The following is a 27418-nucleotide window of genomic DNA, read 5'->3' as shown; positions in this document are numbered from 1 at the left end:
ATCAACCTGGTCAACTTCTTTGAGTCAGTCACCCGAGCTGTGGATGAAGGCAAGGTGGTTCATACAGCCTACCGCGATCTGGCCAAAGCCTTTGATAACATTCCCCACTCAGCAATCATGCAAAACCTCACTAAGCTAGGCATCAACCCCTATATCACTATGTGGGTTACAAACTGCCTCACAGATAGAACTCACAGTGTGAAAGTAGCTGACTCCAAGTCAGACTACCGACCTGTCATGAGTGGAGTCCAACAGGGTTCGGTCCTTGGTCCTCTCCTGTTTAGTATCTACTTCTCTGAACTCCATGCCAACATGAAATGACTCTGGCTGATAAAGTTTGTAGACAATTGCAAGTTGAGAGCTATTATTAACTACCCAAGTGATGTTGGCATCCTACAGAAAAGCCTCACTGAGACCAACGACTGGAGTCAGAGCCATGGCCTTAAGATCAATGTAAAAAAATGTGTTGTCATCCCCTTTGGGAAAAACACTTTTCCCATGAATTACCACACCAACGGTAGTCTGCTAAACACAGAAGGCATTTTAAGAAATCTGGGAACACAAATTGATAGCAACTTCTCTTTGGACAACCACATTGCCACTGTGATCGGAAAGTCCTTCTATGTGGCATATCTCATTACTAACGCTTTTGCATCCAGGAAGGAAGAGGTCATTGTCCCCCTGTACTCTTCTTGACAGAGTGACACAGTTTGTTTCAGCATATATAATCTGATGGATGTGAGGTTTGAAAATGAAATATATGTCATAATTTACTGACAAACATCATCATATCATCCCAGTGATTTACCAGAGAAATGAGAATAATCTGTAAAACAGACCAGAAATATGAGCAATAAACCTGGACATCTGGAAACAATCCAGCCAGTTGAGAGGTATGCTCAGACCCCCTTACTGCAATGAATCTGGACCAAGGCTGACAAAGTGGTGGGTGCAAGGCATAAAAATGAGGATGTATCTGAAATACTGCGTAGATAAGCTGACACAGTTGTTGCAGTAACACCCTCCTGTCTGCTCTAACATATTTAGTGAAATAGCACAGGTAATCGAAATAGCAAATCTGCTATGGGTAATTGCACATGCATTTGCAAATATATTAGGCACTACAGGGATGTAAGAGCATTGAAAAATAGACACCAGTATGAAAGTGCATACCCACAACCAATATCACCACAGTCACAGTCAATACCAGTAAGTCAAGTGAACAGTAGAGTATATGGACTGTGTGAACAAATACATCATTATATGCCACTCACACAATATCCCTACATATACTGGCCCAATTCTCAGTGTAGTCTGAATCATGACCATGGTACAGGACATGTCTCAGTCTGCCCCTACAAATACATACAGCCAGTAGACCAGCAGAAAATGGAGCAGTATGCACAGTCAGACAAAAAAGGAGCCATAACACTTAGATCTACCCTTCCATACACAGCCCATGTAACATTTACACAACATTTTTTGAGGTTTCTGTGTTCTAATCTAGTCTGTTTACAATTAAAAGCATTCTTTAGAGTCTGCTTGCTCCTTGATCTGTTTTAAAACTTTCATTTCATGGCTACAGCTAGGAACTGTAATAGTTTCCCCAGCCACCCACCCTAGTGTTGTGGTGTTCTTATACTTGGTGGCTTTGCAGTTGCCCACCCATACTGTATAGTTGATCTGTGACACTCCTTCCAGTCTAGTGTCATTAGTTCATTCAATCTAATAGAGAGCATTTGTGAAGGCCAACCCACTCAGATTATTAACCTTGAATTAACTTCTGTTCCAGCTTTCTCCATTTCCACTTTACTGGAAAAAAAAATTCTAAGCTTGCTTCCCCTCTTTCTTGTAACAAGTCTTGTCCAGATACAGATTTGCTGTATCCACATCTGTTTGTAAGCTCCTGAGCCCCCCCCCCTTAACTAGGGTTAAACTGTTCCTGGCGCCATAATGTCCACTCTTCAAATTTTCCCTTGCAACTAGCCAGCTTTTTAGTTTTATCACTCAAATCTGTTTCTTTGAGCTCAGCACTTGTTCAAAACTCATTGTAAGCACTAAATAAGCTACAAATTACTACAGCACTCAACTTTCCTCTCTTGTCTAGAGGAAAACAAATTTTACTATTTAATAAATAAGCACCTATCCAGGCATGTCTAAAGGTCAGCTCCCAGTGTTTTCTCCTGTCTACTTGATGAATCTGGGCATCTTGGGACAGTGCAGCAATTGCCTCATGTACACAGACAACCCCTCTCCTCCTACCACCCAACACTACGACCTGTGAGAGATGCACTTATATAGCCAAACTGGAAGCAAAGTCAAGAGGAGAAGGTAAACACTTGCACCGCACCACACTCATCACATAGTCTCTCAAAACCTACACCACCAAAACACACACACAGAAGCACAAAACACACACCTACATTCACAGAGGCTCTCAGTAAAAATCTGTCCAAACAACCGAGACCTCCAAAGCAGAAATGCAAGCAACCTCCACCCCCCAACACAACCCAAATGACACATAGCCCACATACTCAGTGTGTCACTCAACTACAGCCCATAAGGCATAATGTACCCAACACTCTAGTCATAGGTGACTCTATAGTCAGGCACATTGATGTTCCACAAACCAGGCTAAACAAGGAGAAAGTTACTGTCAGCTGCCTGTCGGGTGCCAGGATCCACCACATAACGCATGCACTCAGGTCACTCCACAGCAAGTACAAATATGACTCTGTCATTGTCCATGTAGGTGTGAATGACCTGAGACATACCTCCCTGAACAACATGAAAAGGGACATGGAGGAGCTCTCCGATCTTGTAGCCCAGGCAGGTATGACCCTCGCCCCGAGTAGCATCCTGCCATCACCCAGAATGATACCACAGTACAAGGACAAAATGATTGACTTCAACAATTGGCTAAGCTTCTGGTGTCATACTAAGGGAATCCAGTATCTGTCTGCCTGGGATGACATGACTGACAGACCACACTGCTTTTCCAGACATGGCCTGCACCTGTCGCCCTTGGGATTCTGGATACTGACAAAGGCTCTTGCCACCCCTATATTGCCTTTTTTAGGCAAGGTTCAAATGACAAATTCACCGCCATAACAGGTACAAGCAAGCAAAACCTGAGGGTAATGCTACTCAATGCTAGAAGTCTAAACCTCAAAATGCACTCACTCGAGGCACTCCTTAAAATGGAGAACATCGACATCTGTGCAGTGACAGAGACCTGGTTCAAAGCTCCAGAGAGCATCCCTGCATCACCAGGCTATAATTTATACCACACCTTTCGGCCACCAAACACGGACCGACACACTAAAGGTGGAGGCTTGTCCATATTCATTAAGGATATCCACACCTCCAAGCTAGTTGCTCAGCATAATGCATCCGAGATTATCCAAGTTCAACTAACTCTGGGCAAAACCGCAATCCAGATTGTAGCTTGCTACAGACCCCCCATCATGCCCCAGGATTCCCACTCCTCTTTTCTTGATACCCTGGAAAATATTAAGGTACAACCCAACACCCTAATAATGGATGATTTTAACTACCCCGCCATTAACTGGGAAAACTACTCGTGTACCAACTCTTTTGCTCAACGTTTTCTGGAATTCATCAATTCCAACACCTTGGATCAACTCATCCACACCCCCACCAGGGGCAGCACTATCCTAGACCTGGTCATCACCTACATGGGTGACCGGTGTTACACACAAGAGGTCAGCTCCTCGTTGGTCAGATCTGACCACAAGCTAATCACCCTAGACATCCACATCCTGCTCCCCACCCCCATTAGGAAAACAACCGTAAAAAATTTCTCCAAAGTCAACTTCATGCTTCTTAAGACAGAAGTGGCAAACTTCAAGACACCCATGCAGATGGACAATGGAGGTACGCCTGCTGAATCCTACACAAATGCACTTTATAAGCACTTACACGAGTGCATGGATCACGCTATCTCTAACAGAACCAAGATGCTGTCCTCCAAAAAATGGAAGCCAATCTGGTGGTCTTCTGCCATAAATAAACTCTACAGCAGAAGAAAGAAACTGTTGCAAAAAAGAGTAAAATCCCACGATTGAAGGAACTCCCTGGTCAGCCTCAGTAAGAAGCTGAGATCCCTCATAAAATCCTCCAAAGCTAGTTATGAAAACAAAATTGCTACTGATTCTAAAGACAACCACAAAGCATTCTATAGCTATGTCAAGAATCTCAATGGCAACACTCAAATCTGCTCTGAGTTACAGCACAATGACACTACATATACAGAACCAACTGATATTGCCAACATCCTGGCAGATAGGGTCAGTGCTAACTTTACTCCCCTCTCATCCTCTAAAGGGCCCATCTTTATACCAGAAGAATGCAAAGTTCCTGTAATCACGGGTGCACAGGTAAAGAACCTCACTCTCCAAAGCCAAGAACACAGCATCCATGGGACCTGACAACATCACAGTCTGCCTTCTACACTAACTACAGAATGAATGGGCACCCCCACCTAAGTACCATGTTTAATCACAGCCTCACCTCAGGCTTTTTGCTGATTCAATGGTGGACCACAATGGTTATACCACTCCACAAAGGGGGGGGCACAACAGACCCCAGGAACTACCGCCCCATTAATCTGACGAGCCTGGTCTGCAAGGCCATGGAACGTATTATCGTGGAACTCATAAACAAAGACATTGGAGATCTCCAAACTCTGGACCCCACACAGTTCTGGTTTGTAAAAGGCAGATCATGTCTCCTAAACCTGACAGACTTTTTTGAAGCAGTCACCAAAGCCATAGATGAGGGTAAGATGGTTCACACAGCCGATCTAGATCTTGCAAAGGTGTTCAACACCATCCCCCACTCTGGAATTATAGATAAACGTACTAAACTAGGTATAAATCCCTATGTCACAAGATGGGTTGCCAACTGGCTTACTGACAGAACCCACACTGTGAAAGTAGCAGACTCCAGATCAGACTTTAGACCAGTGACAAGTGGAGTACCACAGGGTTCAGTCCTGGGTCCTCTCCTGTTTGGTATCTACTTCTCTGAAGTACAGGCTAACACAGAAGGTCTTTGGCTACCTAAATTCACAGATGACTGCAAACTAGGAGCCATAATTGAAACTCCTAACTATGTTGACATCCTACAAAAGGGCCTCACTGAGACAGATGCCTGGTGTCAAAGCCATGGTCTCAAGCTCAATGCCAAAAAGTGCATTGTCATCCCCTTTGGTAAAAACTTTGTACCCATGAACTACCACATAGACAGTAGTCTACTTAACACTGAAAGTGTGATAAGAGACCTTGGGACACAGGTGGACAGTAGTCTCTCCTTTGATAATCACATTGCCACAGTGGTCAGGAAATCCTTCTTCATGACATACCTCATCACAAAACGTTTTTCATCCAGAAAAAAAGAAGTCATTGTTCCCCTCTACTCATCACTCATTAGACCCATTATAGAGTACAACGCCCCTTTTGGTATGTACCTCACAAGACATCTCCAACAACTGGAAAGGCCCTAGAAATACCTCACAAAGAGGATTACTGGCCTCAAACATATGCCCTATGTAGACCGACTCAAAAAACTCCAGCTTTACTCCGTCGCATATCACCTACTCAGAGGCGATCTCTGCCTAACATACAAAGCTATGTCAAACCTAGAGCTGTTGGACATGCTCCACTTAAAGAAATCCCAATCCCTCTGAGCTACATGCTCTAGGGACCTAAACCTTGTCACCACAATAAACAGTATATGCTGGAGGGATAGATTCCTGTCCCAGAGAGTTCCCATACTCTGGAACAGACTACCTATCTATGTCAAACAGAGCTCCTCATTAGCCCTCTTCAAGAAAAATCTTGACGATTGGATGGGTAATAAGAAATTCACCCTGGGGATCACTTCTGTGGTTCTGCTTGACAGGGGCAGAGGAAAATAATTTTCTTGGGTGGCAAAAGCCACGGTACTTTTTTGGCTAAGCTTGTATAAGCCCTAGGGCCAATAGCCTAGTACCTATCTATGAACCTGTGAACATGTGTACACAATCCTGACAGTCTGTTAACAATGGCCAGATATACACAGACCTCTCAAATGTACAGTTCACCTCAGAATGTAGAGGCTCAGGACTCATATCTATGGCCTCTTCCCTGACATGTGTGTGGGTTTACTACATCACTGGGATGGTAGCAGGAATGAAGGCAAGAAATAATGATACTAAATACGTCTGAGCTTCATAGTGCCTGACATCAGGACAAAGCCTGACATAATTTGGGGACAGAGGCACAAACACAGGGGTAGACTGGACATATTGCTGTCATAAACTGAGACAGTTGCTGAGGTTACTGGGTTTGTTGCAACATATCCTTTATGAGGAATATGAAGTCAGTGATACCAATGGATGTATTTACTGACTGCATTCCCCAGAGTCCCTGACTGATTTTCCAAGGACAACAACTGTCTGGGGAACAGACAAAACATAACAGGCAAACATCTGGCCAGTCTGTGGACAGCATGCCAGTGGAGAGGTATGTCAGAGACATATCACTGTCAGATGAGTAGTCACTCACTAAATGCATGTCTACACAAACCCTGTCAATCTATCAACCCACCATGTGTATAACAGCACTGATGACAGAATCTGTTCACAATTCTGGGGATATGTCACCCATGTTGTTGAGATGTCTCCAAATGCCCTGTCCTGTGCAGTATTTCCACCTACTGTCTGTGAATCTGTAGCCCATCACCTCTATACTGTCCCTTACACAGCCAAGGAAAAGGGGCAAAGCCCACATGAAGGATGTCCCATATGCTGGAAATAGCAGCAGTGTCCAGGCCCACAGCACAATACTTTGTGGGCACCTACATAGTTGTATGGCCTTAGGAATAACTGACATTTGCACATCTGCAGAGAGGACAGACAGAAAGTAGATAGCAACCAGGTCATGCATTAGGATGAATGTTTTGAAGAATAAAAGTCTGAAACTGAAATGTATGACATTACTACATGACCAAAGTTCTCAATGATATGGCCAAAAAACATAGTACTCTACAGTTAATATAATAATATCATATTAATATCCAATAGGAGATACATAAAAACATACAGCTCAAACACCAAGAACAAGATAGTATAGTACGTATAGTACTCAAAGTCCCGGCTTTGCATGCAGGGGTGCACGGTTCAAGTACTACAGTCTGCAATCTACTTTTACATGGAAAAGCACTGTTAAAAGTACTAATTTAATAATACAATATGTGTTAAATTATTTTTGTCAACCAGTGCACTGTAGCTATGTAGCTGGTATAACATGCAAGTGTGAGTCCATATAACATTTGTTACTACTCATGTATAAAAAAAACAAAAACAAAGATGTGATACTACCCATGTATACCCAAGTGTCCCATACAGTATAGTCACACCCCTTGCTACTGTAATGACAGCACATAGAAGCATGTTATGTACAGGAAACTCAATACACTTATTAAATGATATCATTACTCTGCTATTTTATAAGCGTGGAATGTGAGCAATGGTTACCAGAGCTGAGCTATTCTTAGCAGGTTTAAGCATTGCTTAAATGTAAATGCTAAGCAGATTTGCACACTGGTAATCGTCACTAAGCAAAGCCTTCATGGTGTGAATGTGTATTCATTTAACTGTGTATTAACATTGTTTACTGTCACGCAAACCCACTTAAATATGCTCAAAACTTCTTTAATCACTCGGTATCCAGCAGCCCATAAACAGCTTTTGAACCCAGAACCCTGCATACCATATTCACAGCAACTTACCACTAAGCCATTTGAGCTGAAGGGCTTTTGGATGTTTTTTCCAATATACTATACATTGCAGCCAGTTTACACTAAGGAAGAGATGATGTGCAATCAGGAAAGATTGGTATCTACAAATATATATATGAAAAGAAACATATAGATATAGAGAAAGACAGATATGTATAGAGATACATATATGTGTATAACAATATATAGATATATTACCAATAAATACTGAGGTGTGTGTGTGTGTGTGTGTGTGTGTGTGTGTGTGTGTGTGTGTGTGTGTGTGTATGTATGTGTATATATATATATATATATATATATATATATATATATATATATATATGTATACACACACACACACACACACACACACACTGTATATTTATATATATATATATATATATATATATATATATATATATATATATATATATATATATATATATAGGTCTACCTGAAATCGCCGACATTTCTAAATGCCGACGATGAGAACACTGACACCGGAAGATTGACAATGGAGAAGAATGACAGTTGAGAATCCAGACAGTGAGAATACCGACATGTTAAGGTAAGTGCGTGATAGGGATGGACGTTAGGGTCAGGGTGTGGGTAAGGTAAGTGTGTGATAGTGATGGACGTTAGGGTAGGGTGCGGGTCATGTAAGTGTGCGATAGTGACAGACTTTAGGTTTAGGGGCAGGTTAAGTGAGTTAGGGTTAGGGTGCAGGTAAGGTAAGTGTGTGATAGTGACGGACTTGAGGGTTAGGGGTGGATTAAGTGAGTTTGGGTTAGGGTGCTGGTAAGGTAAGTGTGCGATAGTAACAGAGTTAAGGGTTAGGGGCAGATTAAGTATGTTAGGGTTAGGGTGCGGGTAATGTAAGTGTGCAATAGTGACGGACCTTAGGGTTAGGGTTTGGGTTAAGGTTAGTGCATAGATAGTTGTGTATGTAAGGTTTAGTGTAGGTTTGTAAGGTTTTTGGTGTGCTTGTGTTGTGAGTGTGTTTTTTGGGAAAGGTATTTGTTTTGTTGATTGTCGGTATTGTGGTTTGTTGGGCATGTGAAGTTTCATGTTTTTGAACTTTCTTTTTTTTTTCGGTTTTGTCGTGTCAGTTATTTCGTTGTCGGTGTTTTGGCATGTCGGTGTTATCAGGTAGACCCATATATATATATATATATATATATATATATATATATATATATATATATATATATATATATATATATATATATATATATATGCATACATGTCTCAAAAACCCATAACTGGGGCAGCATGCACAGTTGGATACAAAAGGACCCATGACACTCACATCTGCCCCCCCCCCCCACAATCCAAACAGTAAGTGAACAGTACACTGCTACCAAATCATGATAGGCCATACACAATAGCCAGACGTACAATGACCTCTTAGCAAAACAACTAAAATGACTGAAGATAGTAAAGAGAAATACATCCAGCCTGTAAATTACACAAGTTTATTTTACTCTGATGTCTTGGCCAAAGCTTTCAAGGAGTAAAGCATTACAAAAAATACTTGCCTTAAATACAAGAAGCATTTAACACTTAGTTATATTTAAATACAGAGCCTCCAATTGCACTCCTCATTTAACCCCCTAGGGGATAAAGTATCACATTTAAAAATATAAATTTATTCTGTACATAACAATTGTTCTTTTATGACTGTTTGGTCAAACTGAGAAACAGACTTTTTCCAAAAAAAAGTACCTTGTAACCCACTACTCTCCCCATGGTGAGATTTATTAAAACGTGCAGCTATAGAACTGTCTTCTTCCTTATCATTAATATGTCTCACATGTTCTAACAGCCTATTTTTAAAACACTTGTTACTCTCCCCCACATAAAATATGTTACAATAGTATCTAAGAGCATTCTCTATACACCAACCTCTTGAATGTACAGAGTTCCATGTTTTACAGCCTTTCCCAGGAATGACAGGGCTAAATAATGATATACCATACCTATCAACCTCCTACTGTATGACATCTGGACAAAGCCTGGCATAATTGGGGGACAGAGGCCCAAAAACATAGCTATACTTGAAATATTGCTGTTATACACTGAGAAAGTTGCTGGTGTTACAGGGTTTGTTGTAACATATCTTTATGAGGGATATAAAGTCAGAAATAGAAATGGACGTCAGCATTTACTGAATGCAATCACCAGAGTATGCTACTGATTTGCCAAGGGCAACACCTATCTGGGGAAAAGACAAAACATAACAGGCAAACCTCTGGCCATTATGTGGATAGCCTTACAGTTGAGAGCTATGCACACACAGAACTTTGTCAGACTGAAATCCATGAAGAAGTAGCATGTTCAGACAATCCCTGTTAAACTAGCAGTATTAAAAACATATAACAGCAATACTCACATTCTGCCCCTAAGTCTTGAACCTTATCCACCATTTAGTTGGCTTGTCTCCACAAGTCTTGTTGTAAGAGCTATTAGCTCAAACACCTCCAGGATGTCTTCCACACAGGTAAGGGAAAGGGCCAATGCCCACATGGAGTACTCAGATATAGATGTGTGTTGCTATGACATTGGCTATTGGAATAACTACACAGCTGCTCTGCATGCAATTAGCAACTGGGGAACAGCAGTTGGTGCAAAGGCCATCACATGGTCATGAGCATTACCTACAAAAGACAAACTGCCATCAATTCAAACCACCTCTGTCATAGACAGTGATCTCCAGTGATCTCCATAACAACAGAAGAACTCAGAAGATATATCTAACAAAATCCACTTAAAAAAAGTATGTGGAAAAAAGTAAGCATGCAATTAAATGCAGTAGGTGGTCTGTAATAATGAAAAATAGGGATTTGAAAGAATATATCTCAGCAAGACTTGCTGTACTGATGTACTGCTGAACAGCACCGATGGCCATGGCATGTGGCTCTGTCTGCAGTGACATAGCTCACAGCTCAGGCCCCTGACTCACCCCAGGAAAGGACAGCTTGCATTTGGAAACTATTGGAGTGTCTGTTAAACACCACTGACTGTGCCACTGTTAAGTCAGCTACTGGAATGTTGCACATATCCATATGTTACCTGTGCATATAACTATGATAAACAATTTGTCTTGTAAATATAAGAGAACTATACAGAGCATGTGCAGTTGCAGAAGTGTGTGTTGAAATGCATATGATATATTGAGTTCATACCATTCAACTGTACAGTCTTAGGAGCACATGTGTGCCTGATATCTGTATTCACTTACTTAGAGCTGTGTTATGTTAGGCATACCATTGTCAAGTCTGTTAATAATGACACCATCACATAATAGCCTAGATATGAATGTGGGACATCCTCCAGGTAAGCACTGTGATAGCAAAGCCTACTGTGCAATCAACTTACTTATCTATATATGTAAATACATCGTGCATGTTCTACTTGTGTGTAATATCAGTTTCAGTGCATACAACAGACAAAAATGTTTACAGATACTGGTTGTTGCATTGCCACGACAATGATATGGGTAGCAGAATAGGCATGATTATCAGGTTGTAATTGGAGAAGTGTGCAACTGTGTTTTGACCCCCTGTCCATGCCTACCACAAACAGTTATCTGAACACCTACATACAGTGGATATCAAGAGTGTACACACCCCTGTTGAAATGCCAGGTTTGTGTACTATACACAAATGAAACCACAGAAAATCTTTCCAAAATGTTTCCCACCTTGAATGTGTCCCATAGCCTGTACAATTATATTGACAAACAAACAAATCTGTTAGGGGTGAAAATATAAAACATTAAAAATGTACTATAAACTGGTTGCATACAATTGCAAACACATAAACTACTACTTGGTAGATGTACCTCCTGCAGTAATCAATGCATTCTCTTTTTGGTTGCACACATGCCATCAATTCATAAGACTATGATTAAACTCAAATAATGTTCAACTGTCCTAGTAGGATATATTTGACATTTACCCAGTTGCCTGCTACAGCAATAGACAACTTTAGCAGAGAGCTTACAAAGCTTTGAAGGGATCTCATTGTGGAAAAGTATCAGTCAGGAGAATAGTAGAAAAATGTGTCTCCCAACATTGGATATACCACATAATACAGTGCAGACAGTCATTAGACAGTGGAGAAGATATGGGACAGCAGTGACACTGCAAACACCTGGACGTCCATCCAAAATGGATGACAATACAAGATGACAACTGTACATGGAGGCTGCCAGGCACCTACAGCAACACTGAATGAGCTGTAGGGATGCCTGCCAAGTACTAGGTGTGCACCACATGTGACAACAATCTTCTGTATTCCCCATATGTCTGCCCTATGAGGTAGGGTTGCTAGATGGAAGCCTTTTCCTACACAGAAAAATGTCCAGAGTTGGACAAATATTGCCAAACAGTACATCAAGTCTCCTAAAAACATGTTGGACAATGTGTCATGGTCTGATGACACCAAGGTTGAACCTGTGGCCCACAATTCCAAGAAGTATGTTTGGCCCAGCACAACACTTTGCATTACCAGAAGAACACCATCCCCCTGGTGAAGCATGGTGGTGGCAGTATCATGCTGTGGGGTTGCTTTTCAAAAGCTGGAACTGGGACTCTACTCAAGATAGAGGGAATTATGAACAGTTGCAAATACCAATCATTTCCATCCGCAAACCTTCAGTAATCTGCTATAAAGCTGAAGATGAAGAGGGATTTAATCTGTCAACATGACAATGACCCCAAATATACATCCAAATCAACAAAAGAATGGCTTCACCAGATGGAAATTACAGTTGGGAATGTGCCAGCTAGTGGCCAGACCTACACCCAATAGAAAATATGTGGGTTGCACTGAATAGGGCTATGCACAAGAGATGCCCTCACAAACTTGACATGTTTGTAGCGCTGTTGCAAGGAAGCAACTATTACCAAGTAAATATGTGCCATGATGATAGACTTCAACCTAAGATGACTGAATGCTATCATTATCTCAACAGGTGCTTCCACAAAGTATCTGTTTAAGGGTGTGCACACTCATGCAACCAGCTTATTGTACTGATTTCAATTTGCATTTGTTTTCCCACAACAGATTGTTATGTTTTCAATGGAATTGTACAGGATATAGGTCACATTAAAGGTGAGAATTGTTTTGAAATGAGTTATTGTGGTGTCAAGTTACAATAGCACAAAGACCAGGCATTGTAACAAGGGGTGTGTACACTTATATATCCACTGTAACTGTATGGACTCAGCAATACCTGACCTGTAAAACCCGCCTCCACCAAGGTAGAGTACTCCCCTTTGGTGGAAAGCAGCAATACATAAACCACATATTAGGTTGCTATACTGCTGTATGGGGCCACATAGGTGCAGACAACAACTTGGAAGCATGTCCACCTCTGTCTGAACAAGCATGTAAGGTCACAGTTGACTCCATGTAAGGCTAATAATGAGTAAAAATCACACATATTCACACTGCCAAGGCCAGTTACAAGGGTGTCTTCACATATGTTGTCAGTCTCAGAGACAGCAACACAATTCACCCTGTACTGGTGTGAAATCACACCTCATACACACATGCCATGGCTATAGGCAACCTGCATCAGACAGGTTAGGTGTAAACATCACCCCCTGTTCCCCATCCCTATAGGGAGATATGCACATCAACCACACCCCTCCCCTCATCAGTGGTGAGCAGGTACATCTTGCCTACTGAAAGGCAACAACATCAAGTGTCCATGGGGCCTGATAACATTCTTGTCTCCATCTTACATGAACTCAAGTGCTCACAGTTCCATCACACACCATAGTCAAACATAGCCTCAGCAACATCCACACCACATCCACATGGAAGATGGTCACTGTCATCCCTCTACACAAACATGAATGGGGAATAGAGGTTTATGCAATTAACTGTCCATTATTGGGGGGACTATAACACATTAGGGCCAGGAGTGCAATGAAAGCTAATATTGTGCTGATAGATTACAGGGGTATGGTGTAGGTGTGAGTGCTGGCAACAAATATCCACTGTTAATGTGCAATTTCTGTCCATACTGTTGACAACTGTATGAAGTGCTATGATGTGTTTCATTGTTTATGTCTTCCAGATGGGATGCAGCATGCCAGAAATCCACCCTACAATGCAGCAGAAACATCTGCAATAGCTGAAGTTATTGTCAACCATTATAACATCATGTTTGGCCATGATCAGGAACATCTGCATGAGTGGACCGCCCTGTGGAATGACCTAGTCCACAGGGTAAATAATGTTGGCCTGCAAACAAGAACCTATGAGCAGGTACGGCATCATGCTGCCAACCTCATACATAATGCCCAGTGAAGGGCTGCTGCCACAGCCAGAGAAGCGACAGCCAGAGGTGGGGGCCCAGTCATGCAGGCCCCACTGACACCCACCGAACCACTCTTCGACAACCTTGGTGCACCCACTCAAGACACACAACATCTTGCTGAATCCAGCATTGTGGATGTGGGTACCCCCCACACAATGGACAAGGAGTGTACAGGAAAGGCCCTAGTGCACATTAGTAGAGTACTTTAGCATACATACTTGTATCTGCATGCATATGTCAGATAAGATAGTACTTGTAGATGGGGTTTGGTAATGCACATAAGTGCACATCTATGGTGATGGACTGCATATTTTATTCTATTGGGGTTTGTAGCTGTAGATTTTCTACATGCATATGTCAGATAAGATAGTAGTTGTGGACGGGATTTGGTAATGCACATAAGTGCAGATCTCTGGTGCTGAACAGCATATTTCGTAGTACTGGGGGTTGTACTGTTAAAGTGCAGAAATGCTGCTTCCCCCCTCCACCAAAGCCACATGTGAGTCTGCTGACAGTACCTCACTCCCACACCTATTTATCTCCCTCTGGTCTACAAGTGAGACAGCAGCCTATAGCTGGTGAGTATGCAATTGTTTTGTTGTGCTTTGCCAATACACACCTAGCCATATTGCTTGATGTCCATGTTCACTTGTGGTGGTGTTAACTGTAGTGCATCACAGTGGTCACCACAGGAACCTATCTAAAGGGTTATGCAACATTCCTGCAGTATAACTCACAACCTGTCAGTGCAAGACATCTGGACAGAGACCAGCAAACTGAGGGGGCAAATGGGCTATGGTAGGGACATGTATGACACATTAATCCTATACAGTGGATACCACAATATACACACCCCTGTCAAGATGCAAAGGTTTTCTGATATATACAATGAAACACCACAATATCACATTCCACACCTTTTTCCAACCTGTAATGTGTGAACATAACATGAACAATTAACTTGTAAAACCCGCCAAATATGGGGTATACAAACCTTACAATATGCTGGATGCATATGTGTGCAGAGCCTCCAAATAACACATTGTAGTAGCAGCTTGTAATGTACTGACAGCATTCCCTCTGCTTGGGTACACACCTGCTATCAAGTTCAGGGTCTCAATTTAACAATGAATAATGGTCCAGTCTTGGAGCAGTGTATTCATGACATTTGCTCAGTTACCTGCACCAGAAGCAGCCATGGCTTGCACACATATTACAAAGCATCATAGGGATCTCACATTTGAAATGTATCAATCAGGAGTAGGGTACAAAAACATTAACACAGCATTGTATATACCATGGAACACAGTGGAGACAGTCATCAAAAGGTAGATGAAATGTGGGATAACAGTGCTGTTGAAAAGAACCAGATGTCCCAGCAACACTGAGGGACTTGCAGGACTCTCTGGCAAGTACTGGTTGTGTAGTACATGTGGCAACACTCTCCTGGATTCTGCATAAGTCTGGCCTATGGGGAAGGGTCAGTAGATAGAAGCATTTACACTTGCCAATACCATACAGGGCTGTGTACAAGTAGCAAAACATAACACCATGTCCTCCAAATGCATGTGTTGAACTTTGTAAAGGTGCAATGAGACCAAGGTTCAAACTTACAGCCACTATCCTTAAAGCTACATGTGGTGCACAAGCAACATCTCACTTCACATGAAGACCACCATCCATATGTTGAAGCTCACTGGTGGCAGTGCCCTGCTTTGGGATTGCTGTTCATTAACTGGAACTATGCCTGTAGACATGGTGGAAGGAATTATGAACAGTTCAAACAACACTCACATGTGGGCCAAAGCCGTCAAGCATATGCAAGATGGCTGAGGATGGGGAGGTGTTTCAGCTTCCAACACAAAAATGACCTGAAGTATACATCCAAAGCTACCTAAGAATGGCTTCACCTGTATGCAATCAAGGGTATGCATTGGGCCAGACAAAGACCAGACTTAACACCAGCAGTAAACCTCCAGTGTGACCTCCAATGTCTGTGCAAATGAACTAGCCTTGCCAGCAGACAGAGTTGGGGGCTTTTGCAGGGAAGATTGTCCAAATAATGCCAAGATAAGATGTGCCATGCTGATACTCCCCTTCCCAGGAAGAATGACTGCTGTTGTTCACTTAACAGGTGTTTCAAAGAAACATTGGTTTAAGGGTGTCCACACTATGCAGCTACTTTATCATACACATCTCACTCCGTATATTTCACAGCTAACACATTTGTTTGTTTCCCGATTGGATTGCACAGGTCATATGTCACATTTGATTTGGGGAATGTTTTTGAATGCAACACTGTGGTCTCATTTTATATGATACAAGAGCCTGCCATGTTAACAGGGCTGTGTACACTTATCATATCCACGTTAAGATTAGAAGGTTGTTGGTGTAACAGGATTTGTTTGAATATATATTCACTGCTGGTGATGAGGTCTGCAAATCAAATGTATGTCATTAATTAGTGACATCAATCCTCATATGATCCCAGTTATGTGTCAGGGGTTGTGAGGAAGAGAGAAAACATATGTGCCAGAGATCTATACATTCTTCAATGATTTGTACAGTTGAACAACAATAATGTGTACATGTGCGCAGTGTGTGCTAGGGGAATGGATGTCACCCACTGACAGTACTCATGCATCCCAGAGATGTATATTGTTAGTAGCAAGGATTGAGAATGGCTGCAATGCATGATGATGAGGGTTGTGTGTCATGCATGTCACTTTTTTGGTAATGTGAGGTTTGTGTAATAATAGTTTTGTGCCACAGCACCTGTAAGTGTCTGTGTGCATGTCTGTGCGTGTGGCAGCCAACCATGATGTACAGGTATTAATTTACATTTATTGTCTTCCCTTCACAGGTGGCAATAGGGGTCAGGGTCCCTCCCACTTGGGAAGTGATAGCAGTGTCTCCGCAGACTCTGACAATGATGACAGCCATGGTGAGGCACAGGCAGGATTGTCAGGGGCTGAATGTGTGCCATTGGTTGGCATCCCATTGTTATCCATCCCATCCCTGCACACAGGCACAATGCCTGCACATACCCCATCACCAGTATGTATTTGTGTTTGTGGGAAGAGGAGAGGGTTGTCTGTGTACATGAGGCAATTGTAACATTGCCTCAGTATTCCCAGGTTCACCAGCTGAGCAGGAGAGGACACTAGCAACTGATCCCTCGACATGCTAGAAGGAATAGACAAAAAAACTTTAAAAGAGATTCTGGGGGATGTGGGTGTCCGAGAAATGGGGTTCGCCTTTTTGGGGTACTATCTATAACAAGAGTGCTGTATCAAGGTGATAAGTACTGTAGGAGCAAGAGCTAGGTTTAACAGATAAAGAATAGTCTACTCGGAGTCAGGTAGAGATGATCTTTTTAGTTATAGGATATGCTGATTAGATCAGTAGTACAGTTCGAGGAAGGTAGTTTTAAGGGAAAATTTGAAGAGTGGACTTTAGGTAGCCCTAATAGTTTAAATCTGCTTAGCCGGCGCTGCCCTCTCTCAACATAGGACTGGCAAGACCAGACAGGAGGAGAAGGTTACCACACACACTATAGACCCAGTCTCACATAGTACCATCACAACCTCAAATCATACACATAAACACACAAAGACATACTCAGAGGCTCTGAGCAAAAATCTACCAAAACAGCAGAGGCCACCAAAGCAGACACCCAAACAACTACCACCTCAGAACACAACACCTGCAACACATAGACCTCACAGTCAGAGTGTTAAACTGTCACAGCCCTTAAGGCCAAACACAATGCGAGACACACTAGTCATTGGTGACTCCATAGTCAGACACACTGACGTCCCACTCACCAGACTGAGTAAGGAGAGGGTTACAGTAAGCTGCCTGTCGGGCACTAGAATCCGCCACATAACGCAAGCACTCAGGTCTCTCAACAGCAGGTACAAATACGACTCAGTCATTGTCCACGCTGGTGTAAACGACCTGAGATGTACCTCCTTGGACTACATGAAAAGAGACATTGAGGAGCTCTCTGATTATGTAGCCCAGGCAGGTATGACCCTGACCTTGAGCAGTATCCTACCTTCACCAAGAATGATGCCACAATACAGAGATAAGATGATCAGCTTTAACAATTGGCTTAAACTCTGGTGTCATTCAAAGGGGATCCAATGTCTGTCTGCCTGGGATGACATGCTGGACAAGCCACGCTGCTTTGCAAGGGACGGCTTGCACCTGTCACCCCTGGGATTCCAGATATTGGCAAAGGCTCTTGCCACCCCCATAGTGCCTTTTTTAGGCAAGGCTCAAATTCTAAACCTACCACCATAGAACACAAAAATGGAAAAAAACTAAGGGTAATGCTGCTCAATGCCAGAAGTCTCAATCTCAAAATGCACGCACTCGAGGCCCTTCTCAGTATGGAGAACATCGATGTCTGTGCTGTGACAGAAACCTGGTTCAAGGCTCCTGAGAGCACCCCAGCACTATCAGGTTTTACCTCATACCATGCCCCAAAATCCGGACAATACCAAGAAAGGAGGGGGGTATCCATATTCATCAAGGACACCCACACCTCAAGATTGGTGGCAACGCACGATGCATCGGAGACCATCCAGGTGCAATTAACCATAGGCAAGACTGCTCTGCAAATTGTAGCATGTCACAGGCCACCCTCACAAACTCAGGAACCTCACATGGCTTTCCTGAAAACACTGGAGGGGATAAATGTATCTCCAAACACCATCATACTAGGTGACTTCAATTACCCTAATATAGACTGGGAACACTACTCAAGCCCAAATACCCTAGCCCAAAAGTTCCTGGAATTCATAAACTCAAACGCCATGGAACAAATGGTCACCATCCCCACAAGAGGAGAAAACATACTTGATCTCATCATCACGAACATGGGAGCACAATGTTCAACACCGGAAGTATACCCCTCACTGGTGAGATCAGATCACAAACTAATCTCGCTGGAGGTCCGCATCCCACCCCCACCTGAAATAAAAAAGACCACAGTAAAGAACTTCTCGAAAGCCGACTTCACACTTCTAAAGACTAGTGTGGTCTCCTTTAAGGCCCCCGAGCTGGCGGAAAACAATACCCAAGCCGCTGAATCACTTACAAATGCCTTCTACCAGCACCTACAGGACTGCATGGATAAGGCAATCCCAAGCAAAACAAAGACTCTTTGTACCAAAGGCAAGCGTCCAGTCTGGTGGACCCCAGCTGTAAACAAACTCTACAACAAAAGGAGGAAGCTACTACAAGATAGAGCAAAATCCTTAAAAGGTAAGACACCTTTGATCACTACAAGTAAAAAACTAAGAGCTCTCATAAAATCATCCAAAGCAAACTTTGAGAGAAAAATAGCTAAAGACTCAAAAGACAATCATAAGGCCTTCTTCAGCTATATAGAAACCTGGGAGGAAACTCCCAGATATGCTCAGAACTAGTTCAAAATGATGTGAAGATTACTGATCCTACAGACATTGCCAACATACTGGCTGACAGGTTCAGTGCAAACTTCTCCCCCCCCCCAAAAGGAGAGATATCTATACCAAACGATTGTAACCCCCCAAACATCTCTAACGCCCAAGTGAGAACTGCTCTCCAAAGCAAAAACACAGCATCCATGGGACCTGATGGTGTCCCCGGCTGTGTGCTCCACGAACTCAACGAGGAATTAAACCCACAGCTAGGACAGCTGTTTAATCATAGTCTCACCTCTGGATATGTACCCAGGGAGTGGCACTGCGACAGTGGTCCCACTTCATAAAGGCGGTGCCTCCACCGACCCTGAAATTACCGCCCATTAGCTTGACAAGCCTTATCTGCAAAGCCATGGAGAGGATCATAATGGATCTCATAAACAAAGACATAAGGAATTTGCAGACTTTGGATCCAACCCAGTTTGGCTTTGTCAAAGGCAGATCATGCCTTTTAAACTTGGTTGACTTTTTAGAAACAGTCACCAAAGCCATTGATGAGGGAAAGGCAGTCCATACAGCATACCTCGATCTGGCGAAAGCTTTCGATACAATACCCCACTCGAGTATCATTGAAAAACTCATCAGCTTAAATGTTAACCCATACATCACAAGATGGGTTGCAAACTGGCTGAGTGACAGAACCCACAGGGTCAGAGTTGCTGGCGCCATGTCAGACTCTAAGCCTGTCACAAGTGGTGTCCCACAGGGCTCAGTCCTGGGCCCACTCTTGTTTGGCATCTACTTCTCTGAAGTACAAGCAAACACAGGAGGGTTATGGCTGACAAAGTTTGCAGATGACTGCAAACTAGAAGTGAAAACACATCTGACACAGATATCCTTCAGAAAGGTCTCACAGAAACGGATAACTGGTGCCAGAGCCATGGCCTAAAGTTAAATGTCAAAAATGCATAGTCATACCCTTCGGGAAAAACAAGGTTACCCCTAGCTACCATATAGGTGGCAATACACTGAGCACAGAAGAAGTTATTAGGGACCTGGGGACCCAGGTTGACAGTAGCCTGTCATTCGACACCCATGTAGCTAAAGTAGTTAGGAAGACCTTCTACATTGCCCACCTTATCATGAAGGGATTCACATCTAGATCAAGGGAGGTCATAGTTTCCTGTACTCATCACTCATCAGACCAATGATTGAGTACAATGCCCCATTCGGAATGTATCTGACCCGACACTTGCAGCAGCTGGAGAGGCCACAAAAGTTCCTCACCAAAAGGATAAAGGGTCTCAAAATCTGTCCTATGCTGCCCGACTGAAAGAACTTCAGCTCTATTCAGTCGCCACCGCTTGCTCAGAGGTGACCTGTGCCTGACATACAAGGCCATGTCAAACCCAGATTTGATGAATATGCTTCACCTCAATAAATCTAGATCCGTCAGAGCCACAAGGGCGGGAGACTTAAACCTTGACACGGCTATTAATAGGACGTGCTGGAGGGATAGATTCATCACTCAAAGACTCCCTATGCTGTGGAACAAAATCCCGGTATATGTGAGGCAGAGCACCTCGCTGGCCTTGTTCAAGAGAAATCTTGACCAATGGATGGGAGATCGCAGATATACCCCAGGGATTACCTCAGTGTCACTGCTCGACAGAGGCACAGCAAAACAATCGGTATAGTTCCCCATACTAAAGGGGTGGCATAAGCCACAAAACTATGGGCTAGGCTTGTAAATGCCCACGGGCAGATAGCCTAGTATAAACCTATGAACCTATAAACCTATGATGGACAGTTGGTGGGTGATGACATCAGACAGGCAAGTGTGTTGACTATGGCAAGTGTGTCTGTATACACCCCATAGTCAGATAACAGGTGAGGACCCACACAGGCAGATGGGCAAGGGTGCTCGAAGGGGGACTGCTGTCCATCATGCCCCTGTCACAAGTGCCACAGCAAGTGTCACCAGATGCATGTTTTGGACCGTCATGGTGGCACAGGCACTCAGTGAATGTAACACAAGACAGCTTCTCAGGGTTGTGAATGCCACTCTTCCTGCTATGCATGACAATCTCCATGATCATGCTGATGCCCACTGTTATTATGCTGAGGTCATGGATAGATGGTTGGGTGAGGTGGTGAGATGGTGGGAATCCTCGACCGTGGAATGTCATTCCTAGAAGGTGGAATGTCTGTGATAGAGCATGTGGTAGGAGTTGTCCATCGGCCACATGGACGTAGGACAGCAGTACAAACAGTTGAGGTTCCACGTGGCCATGCAGCTTCTTGCTCCTGTAGTGGTAGTACCAGCAGCATGACTGATGGGGGGGTTGCTGTCCATGCCACAATGCAGCAGGGCATGGGCACATGGCTCTGGCAGGTCCCAACAGGTATGTGGATCCAGAAGACAGCAGTCACCATCAGGGGGTAGTACTACATCTGGCCTTGTGCCTGGTTGTGCCAGTGGGTCCCCCGGCAGGCCCAGCTCCCATGTCCATGGCCAGAGATGGTGAACTGCACACCCTGCCATGTATGGTCCACAGCTGTCCAGCATACCCCTGTGCAAGGCAGCCATATGGCATGACTGTGTGCATCCATACACACACACACACACACACACACACACACACACACACACACACACACACACACACACACACACACACACACACATCACCATCACAGCCAGGTCACCTCCAGACTGACACACACCACCTCTGCATGGCCCATTTAATGAACAATCCCCAAATACACACACATAATATCACCCAAATGGCCCAGCCTAGGCCTCTGGCAAACCCACACCACACCCTGTACCTACGATGATACCTGTGCCACATCCCTGTCATCCATACCATTGATGCAGGGACAAGCTAATATGGGTCTGATGCACAGGGTGAATTTGGTACAGTTTAGCAATGTAATGCTGTGTAAAGTGTTGTCAGCCAGCACGTTTAATGGTTACATGTCAGAGTGTGTAGCTGTCCAGCTATGATGCATTATTGTGGTTATTAATGCTGACAGACTGTGTTCTGCATAATGTATTCTGTTTGTCTTCTAGGTGTCTGTGTGTCAGCAGGATGTTGCCCTGCAGACATCATCTACAAGGAGTATGGCAGTATGGTAACCCACTGAGTGTGTCATATACAGGGTACAGCTGTAGACAATTATCAGGTCTGTATAACAGTTTTTGCATATGCCATGTAGCTTATAGGGCTGAGGGATGTATACAGGTAAGTGCATGGTGGCTGACATCAGCAGGTCTTGTACAGTGGACAATGGTAAGTGTAGTGGGTGGAACATACCTCAGATTTGTAATTCCCACACACCCAGAAGGACATGTGTTGACCAAACCCACAGAATACTGCTCACACACACACACACACACACACACACACACACACACACACACACACACACACACACACACACACACACACACAAAATCACAATTGCCAGTGTTCGGCTTGAAATTCCTACTCATCTACTTAGAGGTAGTACAGTATTATGCAGTTATCACAGGTGACACAGAGCTCATAGTGTGTTGAGTTTCCAAAGTACATGTGTAGTGAGTAACATCAAATGCCCTTGTAAGGTATGGCAATGGGTGGTGTAGTGGGTGTGACATACTAATGTCATGTACAAGTGTGCACATTCCCAAATACTGTTATACACACCAATGTACACACACAAGTGCACCAGTACTGTGATTAAGAGCCCTACCTCTCTAGCTGCTCATTCCATACTGTTACATAGCTGTTGCACACAGCATAGGGCTTATAGGTCTGCAGAGTGTATACACATACCTCTATGGATGATGTAAAAAGCAGCCTTTGTACAGTGGAATGTAGGATGTGTGTGCTGGAAGTATGATGGACTACAGTTGTAATACTTGGCCACCCAATGGATATATTCCTCACTCAAACACACACACTCAGGATACTGGTCTTGCACACACACACACACACACACACACACACACACACACACACACACACACACACACACACACACACACACACACACACACACACACACTTGCCAGGACTGACAGTCACAGGATCATGTGTTCATAGGAGTGTACCAGGCTAATGGTCATGGAGCCATGAGAAGCCCAGCCCATGGGAATAGTCTGGCATCATGTAACCTGACATTTTTTTTTTCAGTGTGTCTATCGATCATTGCCACTTCAGTGATGACCATGGTGACATTTAAATCCCCCATCCACTCATTCAGATTTCTCTTGAAGAGGGCCAGTGAGGTGCTCTGACTTGTATGTGACATATATTGCATTACATGTCCACTTGCTGGGTTATGTACCTGTCCCCAGCATGTTCTGTTGATTGTGGTAATGAGGTTGAGGTATCCTTGGCATGTGGTGCATACAGATCAGAGTTTCACTGGATATGACATTCCTAACACAGCTAGCCACACATGGCATTGTCAGTCAAGCATGGAGTGCCTGTAAGTACAATGTACAAAGAAAATCCAGTAACATCAAATAAAGCCACCAATGAAAAAACGAGTAGATACTGAACAAATAAAAAATGTTGGTAACACACAGCTGTAATAGTCTTTATGTTAAACAACAAAAGTAAGCGCTTTCACGGATACAATCCGCTTCTTCAGACTCATCAAAAAGCTAATTACAAGCCACCATTTAAAAATCCCTCCAAAAACAAATACACCAATCATGTGAAAGCTGATAATCAAACAATCAAGCATATATACATATTTAAAAGATACAAAGTAATACATACATTCTATGAAACCTAAGAAAACACTATCATATAAAACCAATAACAAATATATGAAAATATATATAAATACAAATAGGTAATAACTTACACATTAGTGAAACTATAAAAATACTTAATGCTTCAAAGGTCTATTCTTAAGAAAGGGTTTAAGGGATACCATAGTATTTAAGCCTGTAAGTAGCCAAGATGTGGCCAAGATTACTTGGAGGTATTGCACTCTGTCCATATAGGACCATTGTTTGCAGACTAGGGCCCTATTTGTGAGATACACTTGTAGCCTCCACAGTTGTTACAGGAGTCTAGTGATCTACATGGCAAATGGGAATTGTACCTGCTGGTTGGCCTCATGTGGAGAGAGTAGAGGGAGACATTGACCTCTTCCCTACTGGATGACCCACACTTACTTATGAGGTATGCCACATAGAAGTTAGTTCTGTCCACAGATGCAATGTGATGGTCATAAGAGAGGTCACTGCCAGCCTGTGTTCCCAGGCCTCTTGTAAGAATGTCTGTGTCCATTGAACTACCAGCAATGTGTTAATTCATAGTAAACATATTGATTCCACAAGGGATTGCAGCACATTTCTTTCCATTCAGCCTAAGGCCAGTGTTGTGACATCAGCTGGATGTCTCCGTGGGGCCTTTATGCAGGACATCCACATGATATGGGGATGTACACATGGCACCCACCTTTGCAATTGTCTATGATTATTGTCAGCCAGGGTCCCTTTGTGTTATTCTGGATGTCAGAGGCATACATGACAAACATGAGGGGACCCATGACCAGACCCTGTGGTACTCCACTCGTGACTGGTTGGCAGGCTGACATGGAGTCTGCTGCCTTCATACTGTGGGTCCCATGCATGAGCCAATTTGCAACTCACCAAATGACATAGGGGTTAATGCCTAGATGGCTGTGTTTGTCTATGATTCCTGAGTGGGGAATGGTGTCACATGATTAGAAGACCCACCTATCTTGTTTTTGTGTCCATACTGTTACATAGTTATTTCACATGGCACACAGCTTATAGAGCTGTGGAGTGTCCACAGCTACCACTACAGTGGTTGACAACAGTGGGCCCTGTGCATTGGACATTTGGATGTGTACTGGATGCGGAAAGTTTGCAATACACACACAACCACAGTGGACCCTGCACAGCGGACATTTGGATGTGTACTGGGTGCAGAACTTTTGCAAAACACACACAACCACAGTGGGCCCTGTACAGTCACACAAACACCAGTACTGAGATTAGAACTTCTACCTATCTATCTATGTCTACTATAGTGTTACACAGTTATCAGACTCACCATGGAGCTTATACAGTTTCACCTACTCCAAAGGTACTTCTAAGGTGAATGACATCAACAGGACTACTAAATTAGGGTGAAGGGGGTGTGAAGGGTGGTACACAACTCAAAATGGTATAACCCACACAGTATATGATTCTCACACAAACACTTGCCAGTACTGAAATTAGAACTCCTGCCTATCTAGTTATTTCTACTATAGTGTTACACAGTTATCAAATGCACCACAGAGCTTATACAATTTTACCTACTCCAAAGATACTTGTAAGGTGAATGACATTAACGGGACTATTAAATTAGGGAGAGGTGAAGTGTAGATGGTTGGTACACAACTCAAAATGGTATAACACACACAGTATATGATTCTCATGCGCAAACAGTTGCCAGTACTGGGATTAGAACTCCTTCCTATATAGTTATTTCTACTACAGTGTTACACAGTTATCAGACACACCACGGAGTTTATACAATTTCACCTACTCCAAAGGTACTTCTAAAGTGAATGACATCAACAGGACTACTAAATTAGAGTGAGGAGAAGTGTAAAAGGTGGTACACAACTCAAAATGGTATGACCCACACAGTATATGATTCTCACACACACACACACACACGCACACACACACACACACACACACACACACACACACACACACACACACACACACACACACACACACACACGCGCGCACTTGCCAATATTGGGATTAGAACCCCTGCCTGTCTAGTTATTTGTACTATAGTGTTACACAGTTACCACATGTGCTAAAGAGCTTACTGGACTAACAACTGGACAAAGGTGCTAATAACTGCACAGCTGAGGTAAAGTATTACACGTGGCAGACCTGCCTTCAGACCTGCCTTCAGTTTTTCCCTTACATCTACCTAGTTCTTTCTGTCGTGCACTTCAAATGGCATAATAGCTTTGCACTTCCACAGGTTATTGTATCAATAAGTGTAGCACACCTGGGAGCCATCAGCAGTACTTTTTCCTCACAGAATTATCCCCAGTACGTAGACATTATGACCACCCCTCCTGGCATGATTGAAGTGCAGTTTTCTGTGCTTTTGCCCATTAATCTGGTGCACTTGTCCATTCTGAGGCACTGTTGCAACTGCCTTATGTACACAGACAACTCTCTCCTCTAAACTCCTAACAGTCAGATCTGTGACAGTTATCCCTATATCACCAAATATGGAAATATGCACTCTTCAGTGAAGACTGCACTACCTGGTCAAGAGGATAAGGTCAACATCTACACCACACCATGTGGAGAACATAGCTCAATACAACACCCACTATGACAGCCCTGACATACACTGAAAAAACATATGACAGTAAGGCACGGCATACAGCCTACCCTGATCTGGTCAAGGCTTTTGATACCATTCCTCAGTCAGGAATTATTGCTAAATCCACCAAACTAGGCATCAACCCCTATATCAGTGGGTGGTTTGCAACTTGGTTCACAGAACACACCGTGTAACAGTGGCAAAATCTAAGTTAGACTAGCAAGCAGTCACAAGTGGAGTCCCACAGGGATCAGTACTGGGTAGTGTCCTGTCCAGCATCTACTTCTTAGGAGTCCAGCCCGACACAGAGGAACTCTGGCTGACCAAGTTCACAGAGGACTGCAAGCTGTGAGCTCTCATTAACTCTACATGTGATGCAGACATCCTACAGAAAGGACTCACTTAGACCAATGCGTGGTGTGGAAATCATGGCCAGAAGCTTAATACCATGAAATGCATCATCACCATCCCCCTTGGTAAAACACTCAGTTCCCATTAAGTACCACATTG

Source organism: Protopterus annectens, chromosome 12.part0 (assembly GCF_019279795.1).
Source record: "Protopterus annectens isolate FY-2018-M chromosome 12.part0, PAN1.0, whole genome shotgun sequence".
NCBI classification, from domain to species: Eukaryota; Metazoa; Chordata; order Ceratodontiformes; family Protopteridae; genus Protopterus; species Protopterus annectens.
This window is presented reverse-complemented; position numbering follows the sequence as displayed.